We start from the raw sequence: 13811 nt of genomic DNA, 5'->3' as shown, positions 1-13811 counted from the left end.
ACGTTGCTTGTCTGCAAGACGGTGCCGGTCAAACAAGCGTTATCAACGCCATAATTCTAACGGCACATTCCATTTATTTCGTGGCTGCCGTGGCTTGCGCAGAAAAGGTCGGGTTGACTGCGATAGCTTTGCTTGAGTCAAATAATGGAGCTTTGGCTCAATCGCTTGCAGCGCTAGCAATGCGGCCTCGTCTGCAAGACCGGTGCGTGAGAAACAAGCGTTAGGACAGCCAGAATTTCAAAAATGCAGCATAAACTAGACCATCGTTAAAGGAGGCGATGACTAGACACAAGCAACAATATTCGTCGACAACTTACGTAAGTATAGAGTTGTTTTAGGCGCCTTGAACACGCCCGCCGACATAGCTGTTTGTTAACGCGTCTGTTTACTGTTTTGTAGGTCAATGGTTCGATTCCTCGTCGAACGTGTTTTTTTTTTTTTTTTTTTTTTACGTGAGGGTTTCATTAGCTCCTTTTTTAACGACCAGGGTAAGCACCTGTTCCTTGCTTTCTATCACGCCGACATTTACCGCCCTCTTCCTAAACCCAAAGTAGCTCGTTTTCTCACACGTTCTCTCTTGAGAAGCCCGCCATGAAAACAAAACCAAAACAAACGTCTTTACAATATCAGTATATATGTCAATTACTTTATGTGTATTCACTTTTTGTGTTTAAAAACCTTAAATTTAAGTTATAAACACATTTCAGACTTTGAAAGCAGAAAGATAATTACCAACATTACAGTAGTAACACAATTTTCGTCAAACTTAGAGGTGCTGCATTTGAAGTCTGGCAACTATCTCTCACTTTTGTGTGTGTTTTTTCATAGCGTTTTGTGCCGAGTGGTTGGTGGCGTGATTTAATCTGTTTTATCTATTTCAAGCTTAAATCATAGTTATAGAAGCTTTATGGGTGATGTCTACCCTTCTAACCTACGCGTGTGTTGAACATGGGGACCCCGGAAGAACGATCATCGCCGGATAAAATACTGCGCGTCAAAAGTGGATGACATTGCATCAGAACAAAGCGTGTTCGTGTGTCCGCGAGATGAAGACGACAGTGAAGGAGAATTTTACGTTGGAAACATCGTTTTTGCTCGGGTAAGTACGCATTTTTTATTATTCTGTATTTGGTTGGAATGAGTTCTGGTGTTTATGGGTCAGTAATTCGCTAGACCCCCATCTCGTTTGCTCTGAGAGCCTACGTGAGTTAGTATACTTGTTTGGCGCCCAGTCCACCGTTTCCGCAGAAGTCAGCATCAATTTACGCTGAAGCTAGACCTTGGCTACGATGCTCGCGCTATGGTACACGGCTGCTAATAATTTCACATCACGCAAGGCTCTTTAACACCGGGGCGTTTGTTTAGGTGTCTCTCAAACAGTGCCTTTGCGGTTGCAGATCGCAGTCGCCATTTCGCGTGAGTGGCACAACGCTGTGATTAGTCCTCCCTCGTGAATACCCGCGGTATACCAAGAAATAACATGAACAGGAGGTTCCCTGGAAGTGCATGTGAAAACGCGTACACGTGATTGAATGGCTGGCGTCTCGTAGGTGTTGTGAAATCTCCCCCCCCCCCCCCCCTTCACTAATTCCGTGCAGTGCGCTTCGCAGCTATTGCGCTCGCGAGACCGGCGACCGTACGCCTCGCGGTCTTCGGGCCGCGATATGTGTGCTGTTCTCGTGAAGCTCGACAACAGCGAAATTGCCGTACTCGCTCGCCAACGCGCCCCGACAGCGTACGCGTCGACCGGGTGCTGACGGAGTTGTGCTGGAAGAAAAGCAGGCAAGAGATGAGGGCGCACGAGGTGTAGTTAAACATGAGAATTTACAAAGTGCAAGGTGGAGAAAATAGTATGCAAGGGCCGGAAACGGTGAGAGAGTTCGGGCCGCGTGCCAGCGAGCGAGTGCGGTAATTTACGTTGCCGAGTTTCACGAGTCCGGCACGAATAGGACGACGCCCGTCTGAGAGTTCATAGAGGTATAGAATTCACATACGTGCAAATTGAAGGTGAAATGCGCGCATGTGGCCTCGCAGGGAGTTAGCATAGTCTCGGGGTAGTGGGGGAGATTTCACAACGCCTACGAGGCGCCTGCCGATTCTGTCAGAGTAGCTCTCGTGAAGTCTGGGGCTTGATATCAGAGGCATATGTATTGTTTAAATTAGTGCAGAAAATTGAGCCAATTCGCAAGTTCTCATTTTCGCAAAACCGCAGGCCATACAGAGACTAACAAAAAAGCTGTAGGCACTCACTCAACTCGATTTATATTGGAGAATTGAACGTGCAGATACAAGTCAGACATTGAAATGGAGGAGCCTCAACTATCACACACCAGTTCCGATTGAAAGCAAGGGATACAGATGAGCTGCTAGCATGCGTTCCATGCAAATTAGCTCAGTAGCTAGCTTTGCATATATCATGCATACCCCACTCACAGTACCTGCGGGTCTAATAAATACATTCTTACTGTGACCTAAATTTCACTTGGGGTGTTCCGGGAATGCTCTTAGTGCCTTGGAGGTTACTGTCTTTAAACGATTAAAAATCTACTTGATGTAAGCATTCGTGCTTTGTGTGTGCTCTTCTTGTATTTCAACAAGTGTCAGCACACTCACAGATTATGCACCTGCAGGTGCTGCTGCTGGCTGTCCTGGGTCAGCTGCCTTCCAGTCCAGTTTCAAAGGCTTTGCCAGGGCCTCCCTTGGCCAACCGACACTGCACCTGCTGTACCCAAGTACTGCGTGGACTTTCGTTGGTGCTCCGTACGCTTTGCCGCCAGGAATGGTCATTCATCCATCATCTGGCCGCTTGGACCACCCGTTCAGAAGTCAGCGCATTTGCTCGACACATCGGTCCAGGCACTGCTGCCATATCGGTGCACCCACCGATTATGTATTTTCAGGTTAGTTATTGCATGTTGTGGAACTTGCCATGATGTATACCTGTTAGCAGTGCTGTGGCCTCTGATTATTTGAAACATTTTCATGAAGCAGTGCTGTGCGTATGGAGCGTGTCATTGCTTAGCAGAGATATTGAAGAGAATCTGGGGCTGACGACTAAAGGGCAAGAAGAGAAATTGAACTGACTTTGAAGCAAGTATTCGTATGTAATCAAGCCAAGCAAACATTTAGGATCTTTCGATATGGTTTTAAACTTGCAATACAAACTGGTCTACTTCAGATCATACTGGTAATAATCATACTATACCGAAAAGTACATCCCGCAGTCTGTAGAATTCTGACAGCGCTTTTTTCGCAGTCTCTCATGACAGGCACTAATCTCAATGGTTGGAAGATAGTCGAGGTAGCACCAGTCTTTAAATCAGGAGACGGTACTTCACCATTAAATTTCCCTAACAAGCACCATATGCAAGGTCAGGAAACATTTCATCCACTCTCAGGTCGCTAATTATTTATAAAATCACAATATCACATTCGAGTATCACCACGGTTTTCACAAGGGTTACTTGAGAAACACAACTTTCAGGATTTGTTCACGATCTACATTGATCCATTGACACAGGCTTACAAACTGCGGTAGTTTTTCTCGATTTTTCTAAAGCATTCAATCGCATTGCACACCACAGACTACTTCTCAAACTTCACCCTAATGTCCTCACTTGAGCAAAAGATTTTCATTCTTCTCAAATGCAGTTTACTTCTAATAACTATATACTTCTTTTGCTCGTGCCACTTTGTTGTCCCCCCAGGCAGGTTGCTTGGTCTATCTTCCATGTTGCATATCCTCCCATGTAAGTCTATTTGCAGATGATGTTGTAATTTATCACACAATTTCTTTCAACTACTACCGTCAATGCTTTCAATCTGATCTTAGCACAATTAACTCCTGGTGCTGCAAATGGCTAATGTCGCTTATCTCTAAAACAAAGTGCATGACTTTAACGGTGGCAAGTCTCGGATTGTAAATACTTACTTCATTAACAACAGCCTGATTACCTCTTGAGACAAAGGTGTTTTGGTAGGCCGGTAGGGGAGGGGGGATTGCATGGTGGATTTCAAAAGGTACATCGATTGGGAAAATAAGACGTGTGATTAATATTTTCATTTGCACTCCAAAACTCGCTTTATTTCATATGTTTAACCCACTGCCGTGGCTAGGGTGGTGTGCTGTGGAGGCGAATGTCGGTTAGATACCGCTTGGTGTAGCCGCTTTTCAGATGGAGGCAACACGTAAAGACGCCCGTGTTTGGAGATTTCGATGCGCACAAAAATACCCAGATGGTCAAAATTAATGCGAAGCCTTCCCCTACAGTGCTCCCCATATCCCAAGTGTAGCTTTGGCGTGTTAAACCACCGTTTTTTTTTTTCATGTTTTTGGTATAGTACCAGCTGCTGTAGCAGGTGCAACTTAAAGGTAAAATTATACATAATGTTTCCAAGAGCTAAATATAAAGGCCATATTGAAGTGCGTTTATGGGTCTATCTCATAGCAGTAGTGAAAGGTTATATACTCTGGTACAGGTTAAGAACGCCAGTGGCTCATGTGGTGTAGTCCAGTGTTTGATGGAATGCCGTGTAGGCAGGTAGAAGCATTATTGCAGTGATGAAACGTAGGTCACTGACCAAGTCAAGAAAGCCATTTAACGGTTTGTTGCTTGTTCACGGTGAGCATGTGTCGTGGAAAACGAAGCTATATATTGGGCATTACGCTGCGTAATGAGTTTGCATAGATATGGTGCAGATTGCCATCCATTATGTTGATAATGTTGGGCGTCGTCTGAACAATGAGGGACTCGAGCAGTAATCGAGAAGATAGATTGCACTCAGTTGTCAGTAATTTTGTCTTGTTCCAGTCCACCACGTGTCCCGTCCTCTCACGGTGCTCTGCCAGTGGACTTGTTTTTGCATGGCCCTTGTTCACTTCGTTCCAGTGCTGCATTAATCTTCTGTGCAGATTGCCCGTTTCGCCAATGTACACTGATTTGCATTCAGCGCATGGAATCTAATAAACAATACCCGGAAGCTTGGAGCGTGAGAGGGGGTCTCTCACGCTGACAATGTCAGAACGCAGCTTGCTAGTGGGCACATGCACAATGTATGCACTGCGTGTCTTGAAAATGTGTGCGAGAGTTTCACCGATGTGTGGGACGTAGGTAATTGCTGCACGTTTTGATGCAGTCGTTGTCCTGAATATAATGCCTAAAGCATTATATTCAGAAAGAAGCGAAGAGGGCGACTAGCAAGAATCCACATTGACATTAGCAGGCAGAAGCGTCCACAAGGCCTGTGTCAAAACGTGCTGCAATTCTCGTCCTACACATCAATCAAACTTTCGCACGCATTTTCAAGAAACACATTGTGCACATCGTGCAGGTGCCCACTAGCAAGCTATGTTCTGACATTGTCAGCGTGAAAGACCCCCTCTCACGCTTCAAGCTTCCAGGTGTTGTTTATGTTTTGAACAAAAAAAGTGCCATTTAAACGTGACACCTCCTTCCTTGCCGATTTCTGATGCCTGATTGTTCAGTTTGTGGGGATACGTTTAGCAGATTGCTCACATGTCTAACCTGTATTTGTGCTTGAGCAGTCAAACGCTGATGTTAGCAGTGAAGTAGGTGAAAATTGTACTTTGATTGTAGTTGTGTGCAGATTACCTACATTGTGTTAATTCGTAGAAAAGCAAAATTGAGGTAACCCTGCTAACTGTTCCGCATTGCAGCATTTTATTATGCGAACGTTAAGGAGTTCAGCTGCTTGTTAAAGGTGAAATAAACAGTGGTACAAAAAGAAGAGCATCTACTAAACAGAAATATCTTCACAATCACAGGATGCCAACGGTCCGCCTACCAACTTGTGTCCTGCATCGTTTCTGCTGGCTGGAGCGGTTCATGGAGCATTTTCCAGCTTCTCAAAGTTTGTGGTCAAGCGCTCCTCCAAGTGAAAGATGCCGCAGAGGGATCTTTTGTTTTAATGCCACAATTTCACGTGCTCAGCAGCAAATTTACTCGTAAGGCTTTTTAAATATTCATCACCCAAGAGGGCATGTTACCTTCGTCTTCGGTGGAATGTGTCTGCACTCAGGTTATTTGGGACAGAAACAAGTGGACCACGTCATGAGAGTCATTGAGGCCTTGTTGATTGTGCATGCTTCTGAAATGACATTTTCATTAAGCTGAATACTTTCCACATATTACGATTTGTGAACAAATTATGGTAAAAGTCATGATTATTTGTACTACACTGCAGGAAGGAAATGCCAACATACGTTTTAAGCACCTCTGATATTTCAGATCGTTGGCTGGTGAGCAATAAAACAAAACTGAAATTTTTTTAAAGTAAAATCAAATATTCGTTGTCACCAGTGCATGACCATAGTAAAAGCTATCTAGTCACCAAATTTAGAATTAGACACGAAATGCCAAGAAAAATAGGGAAATAAACTAGACAGCTGGCTACAATAAACCAATTCGTAAAATTCCTCAATGTCTATCAAGTGATGATTCAGGCGGGTTAGTTAAGATGTCAGTGGGTTTACACACCCAACTTGCAGGGAAGCACATGAGCTCCCAATATTAACATGTTTTTAGTGAAGACCGTCTTCCTTCATTAAGCTGCTTTGCACATTGATGCCAGTCTGATAAATGTCCTGAATTTTTGTTATGATCAATCTTTGTATGGGAACCATATATTTTTATATGATGTCGCTGTGTATTTCTGAAACTGTATCTAGTCACTAATTCCAATTTGTCGTGGTCAGGTTTTTTCAACTGATTCCTAGCTTTTTAACAATTATGGTATATTTTGTGTGCCTAAAGGAATGCCTCATTGCATGTTTAGCCTATGTAGTGTTGAAAGCGGACATTTTGCTTCAAAGTGGAATGTCGGGCTAGCAACAAGGTACTTCGCATGCTGCTCACTTTCATTCATGCCATTATTTTTTATATTATCATTTAAAATTAAAAGCCAACCAATTTGCTGTCGTTTTAATTTTGTCACCTACTTTATACTTTCTTTTTTTTTCAACTTTGTGTAAGGATTGACTATCCATATTTTTATGATACCAAGGCGTTGGACTGGGCTAGCTGGTACATGTTTGAATGGATGAAAAACCATAGGAAAACCCAGGACACAGAAGAGAACGACGGGACAAACTTGTGCCGTCATTCTGTTTTAACTGTTTCCTGTGTTTACCACTGGTTTTTTATGCATTCAAACATTTTTTATGAGTTTGTTGAACAGTGATTAGTTTAGGTGTGTTCAAACAATTGTTGGCTGCGAAAGCTCCCTGTAGCATTTGTATAAGTGCTCTCTGCTTTTTTTTTTGAGCCAATACCCCACCACCAGTCTTCATGAGGTGGTCTTTTGTAGAAATAAGTTGAAATAAATATTTGTTTGCATTGCTTTACATGTTTTGAAAGAATTTCTTGTTCATTCTTGTTTCATTCAACCCCGTTTCAGAATCCTGCTTAAGGCATTTCCTCTGTTATTTTTTTTCAGAACCAGGAAGGGTGCTCATCCTCGGTTCTTGCTGAAGCAGCAGTATCCATACTTCACACGTGAGCTCTGAACACACAGTAATTATGGTATGAAACATTCTACCAGTATAAGCCTGCTTTGTAGACGTCATTGTAGATGTCAAAGCTCTTGACAGTGTAGTCCAATGTCTGGTGTAACGGGCAATGTCTACAACTTGTAAAAATTAATTTTGTGGCTATAATGTTTGTGATTATTTTAAAATGCACGTCAACTACTATTTAGAATCGCTGTCTAAATTGGCAGCCATTTTCCTGGTGGATACAGAAAGTGAAAAAGCGCATGTGTAGAGATTTCAGTGCACCTTAAATGTCCCAAATTTGCTAAAGCTAATCCAAAGCCCTCCTTGTGGTGCACTTCATATCCCATGTACAGTTTTGCGTAAAAACAGCTAAAAATTTATGATCAATTTAAACTTATTTTAATGTTTTTAAATGCAAATATTCTCAGTTTAAGCTGCCATATTTAGAGTAAAATATTTTGTAACAATTATATAGCTACCAAAGGTTTACAGAAAAGCTTTTTGCTTTTGGTTGTGCACCTTCTTATCAAAAGAAAAATGTTGTTAAGAAAGGCAGAAGAAACCCAACTATGGAAATTAGCAAACCCTAAAGCTGCGGATAGAATGAATGTTTTGTAGAGAATCTTTTGCTGATTTCAGTTCTAGTCAACTCTAAAAAAGTCTATCGACGTAGAATGCTTACCGTGAGGCACCTCGTAATACTAGCCAAAACTAATGGGCCCTGGCTGTTGGCTTTTCATTTGCAACAGTGACAAATGACCCCACATCCACCGGCAGGGACATAATGCAAGGCACCATGTACAAGCTAGCCTCATGATAAAATAATGTTTTCTGAACAATGGCATTACATTTCAACCATGGGCTTCACCAGGGAACTTGTATGCATTGTTCTGTGATGTTTGCAGTTCTTGTTATTGCTATGTGGGGTCATTTAGTCTAAAGGTATGTTTATAAAACTCCAAATACCACCAAACCTTGCAAGTGCTGTACCATATGAATATTTTTCCGTAAAGCAAAAATAATAATGCAAACGAAAATAAATGGCTTGGGTACCCAACTTTTATAAGTAGATTATGAGCCGCAGTACGGAGGGAACTATATTATGAGCCGCATTACGGAGGAAACTATACATTTTGCATTTGGTCTTCCTTGATATTGAACCTTCCTGCTCAGCTCAAGAATAAGGCACTAAACATTGCAGGTAGCTACCTTGATTGGAAGTTTGATGCAATACTAAGAAGCCAAGGGTTTTAAGGTTCAAGGAAGTTTTGTGTGGTTGAAGTGTTGCACACCTAATTGCTTTCACTGCACAGCATGGTTAGGCTCTGCAGTGAATCTCGAAGGATGTGTACTGCAGTTCGGCAAAGTGAACATATAATTGGTTTTTTACGAAGTTTTGGGTAATCAACTACCTCTAAAGTTATAACTGTACTGAGATGTGGCTCCTGACTTTTTAAATTGATGTTTTAACAATCGGTGACACAAGTTCAAGGAAATTATCAGCTGATGTTGAGCTTCAATGGAATGTCTCACAGAACCGAGCTTGGAAAGCACGAATGTTTCATACCATAATCGTGTGTGATATTGTGCAATATGTGGTCTCACACCTGCTGCACCTGTGAACCGAGGATGACGCACCCGTTTTGTACCCCTTTAGGTGGGTGCTTTTGCAGAAGATGCTCCTACAGATTGGGGTGCTAAGTAGCACCCTAGGATACTTTTAGGCGGACAAGGGTGTTTATAAGGCACCTGTCTTCTGGGGTGCTTCACAGAGGGTGCTCCTGCGGCGACAAAATCCAAGCACCCTAAAGGGCGTAAAATATTCAGTTTTTAGGGTGCTCCTGCGGCGACAAGCTGAAGCACCCTTTTGGGCGTAAAAATTTTTAGTGTGTAACATTCAAACCATGTGCAACTACCGATGGAACATCAGGATCACGACAAGACAGGAATTCGGTACTGCTGAACATCAAAATCAGCACAGAAATGCGACACGCGACAGAACACCAGAATCCCGACACGACAAGAATACGACAACACGACAGTACGACACGCGAAAATACGACAAACTACAGAAATTTTTCTTGTCGTCTTTTTCGACTCGGACGTGTATTTGTCTTTCTCTGTTTTCTGCTAAAAAGTGTGTAATTTTTAAATCATACGCTTGAAATGTAACCAAATGTCATCGTCAGTAAATTAACCAAGTTAACCTCAGAACATCAAGCCATCGCCAGACTGAACATGCTTCCGTAGCGGGAAGGTCAAATCTAGTCGCTACAATATCTAGCAGGTCGGCCACGGGGGGGAGCGCCCGACTCCGGACTCTTCCAGCATCCAAACCGGTACTCGGGGCGGGAGGCACGTGAGGAGAAGCGTCCTTTTCCGCTCGTGTGTTTCGCCCTGTGGGCTAAGCCGAGAGACGCGGTTTCTATTTCGGCCGCGAAGGCCTCTTGTTTTTCTAACGGAAGGGAAAGCTTAGGAGTGGCTTTGCTCGGCTATGCAGGATATACGTAGGGTGAGCTAAGGTCCAACTGGTTATCCTTAGGTTTCCTGGTTGTCTAGGATTAGCTGATTATCATGCTTACTGCTGGTACAACAATTTCCAATCCAATCCAATCAAATCCAGTCGCGGCGGCGGCGGCTCCGGCGCGCCAGCTGCGCGCCGTGAGACGTCACTGCTCCTCCTGCATGCGGAGCACGGCTCTCCAGGAGCCGCACGAAACTGCTCAACCTCGGCCAGTGTAGCTCACGCTACAAAAACGAAAACGCCCATGTCGAGATTCGGCCCACGTCAAAAATCTCTGGGTGGCGCAAATTATTCCGCAGCCTTCCGCTACGACACGCCTCATAGTCCAGGTGTAGCTTCAGCATGTCAAACACCACAAATTTGAGGTTTCGTTATCGACGGTTTATAGCGCGCTGATCTGTACAGTATATTTTCGGCCCTTTCCTTGTCTTTCCTCCGCGCACACCTTTCACCAGAGACGAAACAATTAGAACCGCGGCAAAACCTGTAAAAATGACGTGGTGGCAGCAATATGCGTTGTAAAATCCGCGAGGATAATGTAGTTCCCCTCCTTGAGTATGTTGAGCTTGTGCGTGTTTGATCACTGAAAGATGCGGGTGTACAGTCGGCAAAAGGCTTGTCTATAACGCGCGAGCGGCGAGCTCTAGACTGCGCGGGAGGCATCTAGTGATAACGCCTGTTTTGAGACCGGTAGAATGTGAGCATGCGCGGCTCACATCAGCGCGATGGCTGTTTCCGTTGTCGCTGGGCCCGTCGCCGTGGCTTCCGTACCTCCTTTAACCGTGAGAAGCGCTGCCTGCGCTTCCGAGCCGGGTAACAGTAGTGAAGATTAGGGATTGAGAGTACAGCGTTGGCTGCGTTTAACTACTTGCAAAGCTTAATTTTCGCGGCTCCCTTCGCAATTACACAGGAGTTTATTTTTCTGTCTGCCAGAAAACAAACAAAAATAAAGCCGAAAACGCATCACTGCCGGTGTTCTAAAGTTAGTACATATCGGTCCGCGATCGCTTGCACAGTGCATATTGTGGCGTTAGCCCATCAGCAGTGACGTGCAAAGCCGAGCGCAGGCACCGGATAGTGGCATGCGGTACTCATGCAGCGTATTGGCAGAACGATGACGCGTTGAACAGCTGTGCACCAAAGCTAATGGAGACGAAAAACTCGCACAGCGCGCGCTAAGGCGGGTAATCCGCTTTTGTTTCCCGGCCCGGCAGCGCAGGCATGCAGCGCTTATTACGGTCAAAGAAGGTGTGGAAGCCAAGGCAACGGGCACAGCGAGGAGGGATACAGCCATCACGCTGATACGGGCCGCGCATGCTCACATTCTACCTATCTTGCAAACCAGGCGTTATCACTAGCTGTCTCCCACGCAGTGCGGAGCACGCCGCTCGAGCGTTATAGGCAAGCCTTATGCCGACTGTACTTTCTTACGAACCGAGCGCAAAAGTGACTGTTCAGTGCGATTCGAAAGATCCAGCTAAGAGCGGCACCTCCGTGACTTGTTCGCTCACATTTAAAAGCCAAGTAACCAATGTGGGTGCAATGGCGCAATTGTCCGGTCTTCTCATACTTGTGTTGCCCCGTGGACGTGAAAACGACGCCGACCATTGATGCGCCCAGTGACGGATGTGGCGCGCCGTCGGGCCGTTTGAAATGCACTGGTGTTGCGGGCAGCGGACAACGCGTCCCGACGGCCTCGCACCCAGATATGTCGCCGCTGCTGTTGCTGGCCCAGCCGATCGACCATAACTGATTTAGCCGGCGTCGCCGCATGCCAGCGAGAGAGGGCGAAAGTGAAAGAAACGCGACACTGTCGCTTTGTCATTGCCGTGCATCAGATTCTGCGCGTTGCACTCTGTACTGAGCGACAATAAATAACCGCGAACATATGTCAGGGACCGTTGTGCAATTTGGCCCGCACGGACGGCCAGGCATCCCTCTTTGGTAGCCCGAGCACCGCTGATGATTCCGCCTGAGCGCTGGCATAAATATTGCCTCGGGGGAGCAGTTTCATTTGTAACCCGCTGTCGAGCCATTGTGTGGGAGACTCTTGCCCAGTAAAAAGTGTCTCGCCCATTGGAATTACGTAAGGCAGTTTCCGGATGTCTGTGTACGCGTCCTACGTTTTTTTTTTTTTTTTTGATCCCAGAAATGCTGGCCAAAATAAGAGCCTATATGCCTTAGATGTACGTGCACGGTAAAAAGGTTGCGTCAAGTATTTTAACTCAGTAAATAGGTATGCCTTAACTGCAGGAGCACGAGTGGATTCGTAAACCAAAAACTGGTGTTGTAACTTCTGCTGAATGTACGCGGTGCACTTAACTTGAAAAGGATCCATCCCTGGTCTTGCCCATCCCAATAAATAATGTTTCCCTAGAAATGCCATCGCTCGGTTATTCTCGCTACCTTTCGAAACATGTGTAATATAAACCTTTTTCCATTCAACCATTCCCTAAATTTCGCCAGATGCTATTTCACCGCACGCGTAGTTTATCGACTGGAACGAAAAGAAGAAAACCTATTATGGAACCCGGTGGGCATTAAACAACATTAAAGTCTCGAAAGAACAAAACAAACGCAATAAGGAATCACCAAGAATAAGCTAAAACTGTGCGAGCCTATAGAAAATCGGCCATGAGAAGCGTATATCCTCTTATGGTTTGCTTTTCCTAGCGTGACTTTATAGGAGCGGACATGCTTGACCGATCACTACTCGATAAGGAACGCGAGTGGATCCTCGAGCTTGATCACGCGGCCATCAGACCTACTTATTTTCCCCCTGAAAGAAAAAAGCTCAACCCTTTTTTTTTTTTTCAAGGCAGTACGTGTCGAAGCTTATTACGTACAAGCCCTTAAAAAACTACGTATTTCAACGTCGTTCAGCGCCTGCTTTTTTTTTTTTTTCCATCGGTCTCGATTTTTTCTTGTTAAGATGGTGCGCTTTTCTCGGCGGGACCTAAACCTCGACGAGAGCGTATAAATCTATCGCCATCCATTACGTGGCTCGTTTCTTTGCGTTTGGAGACGGGCCCGTGGCGGCGCGGTGGACCTTGGCAGCTCCCACGCGTGCATTATCCGACGCCGGAAGAATAAGTCATCCTAGATCGTCATTAGCATCACCGCTCTACGCCCTTAATCAGCCGGCCCGGTCAGTTTTCTTCCTCCGTACCATATTTCGCCGCTACGGGAGACGGAAGCGTAGAGGCGCGTGTGGGGCCCGGCTACACTTGTCCCTCCTGATCGCTCGATGAAACCGGAAGCCACTGCCGAAGCAACAACACCCTCTTGCTCTCAGCTCGATTGCTCTTGACTGCCAAGGCGCACGTTCGGAATGCGCATACCAAATGTAGGGCCTAATTAATGCGCTTGTTCAACTTCCCTGGTTCCTGTTTTTGGTGGGGTTTTTTCTTGTTTAATTTCTCTCCGCCCTTCTGCCTTTTATACTTCGCCTGGAGTTCTTATCTCTTCCTCATGTGAATGCCCTCCTTTCACCGCCTACGCCTCTCCTTATTGTTAACCGGGAGCGCTCTTCAGACGTACGGTTTTGCGACCTGCCTCGTGGAACCTAAAAAAAAGCGCGAAAAACGGACGTTCGCGGCTGCAAACTTCCCGGTGGAATGGAAAATGTGAATTTGAATAACCGCTGTATTTTTCGCACTTCCTATTGCGTGTCATGTTTTAGAGTAGTGAACGAAATATGTTTCTTATCTTCAAAAGGGTCGCATTTTTATGCAACCCTTTTTCTCACTGTCAGAGCCATCTCTCGCTGTGCGC

General features: G+C 45.1%; 1 long non-coding RNA gene across 1 annotated transcript; it reads left to right on the top strand.

The window, feature by feature from the left end:
- Positions 1 to 656: 656 nt before the first annotated feature.
- LOC144153224 (uncharacterized) lies at positions 657 to 7363 on the top strand. Its single transcript, XR_013319321.1, has 3 exons — positions 657 to 1099; positions 2631 to 2900; positions 5786 to 7363. It is a non-coding gene; the product is annotated as an uncharacterized LOC144153224 (long non-coding RNA).
- The last annotated feature ends 6448 nt before the right edge of the window (positions 7364 to 13811 follow it).

This window comes from Haemaphysalis longicornis, unplaced genomic scaffold (assembly GCF_048455015.1).
Source record: "Haemaphysalis longicornis isolate Haplotype H1 unplaced genomic scaffold, Haemaphysalis longicornis Haplotype H1 scaffold_1, whole genome shotgun sequence".
In the NCBI taxonomy this organism is placed as follows: Eukaryota; Metazoa; Arthropoda; class Arachnida; order Ixodida; family Ixodidae; genus Haemaphysalis; species Haemaphysalis longicornis.
This window is presented reverse-complemented; position numbering and strand designations above follow the sequence as displayed.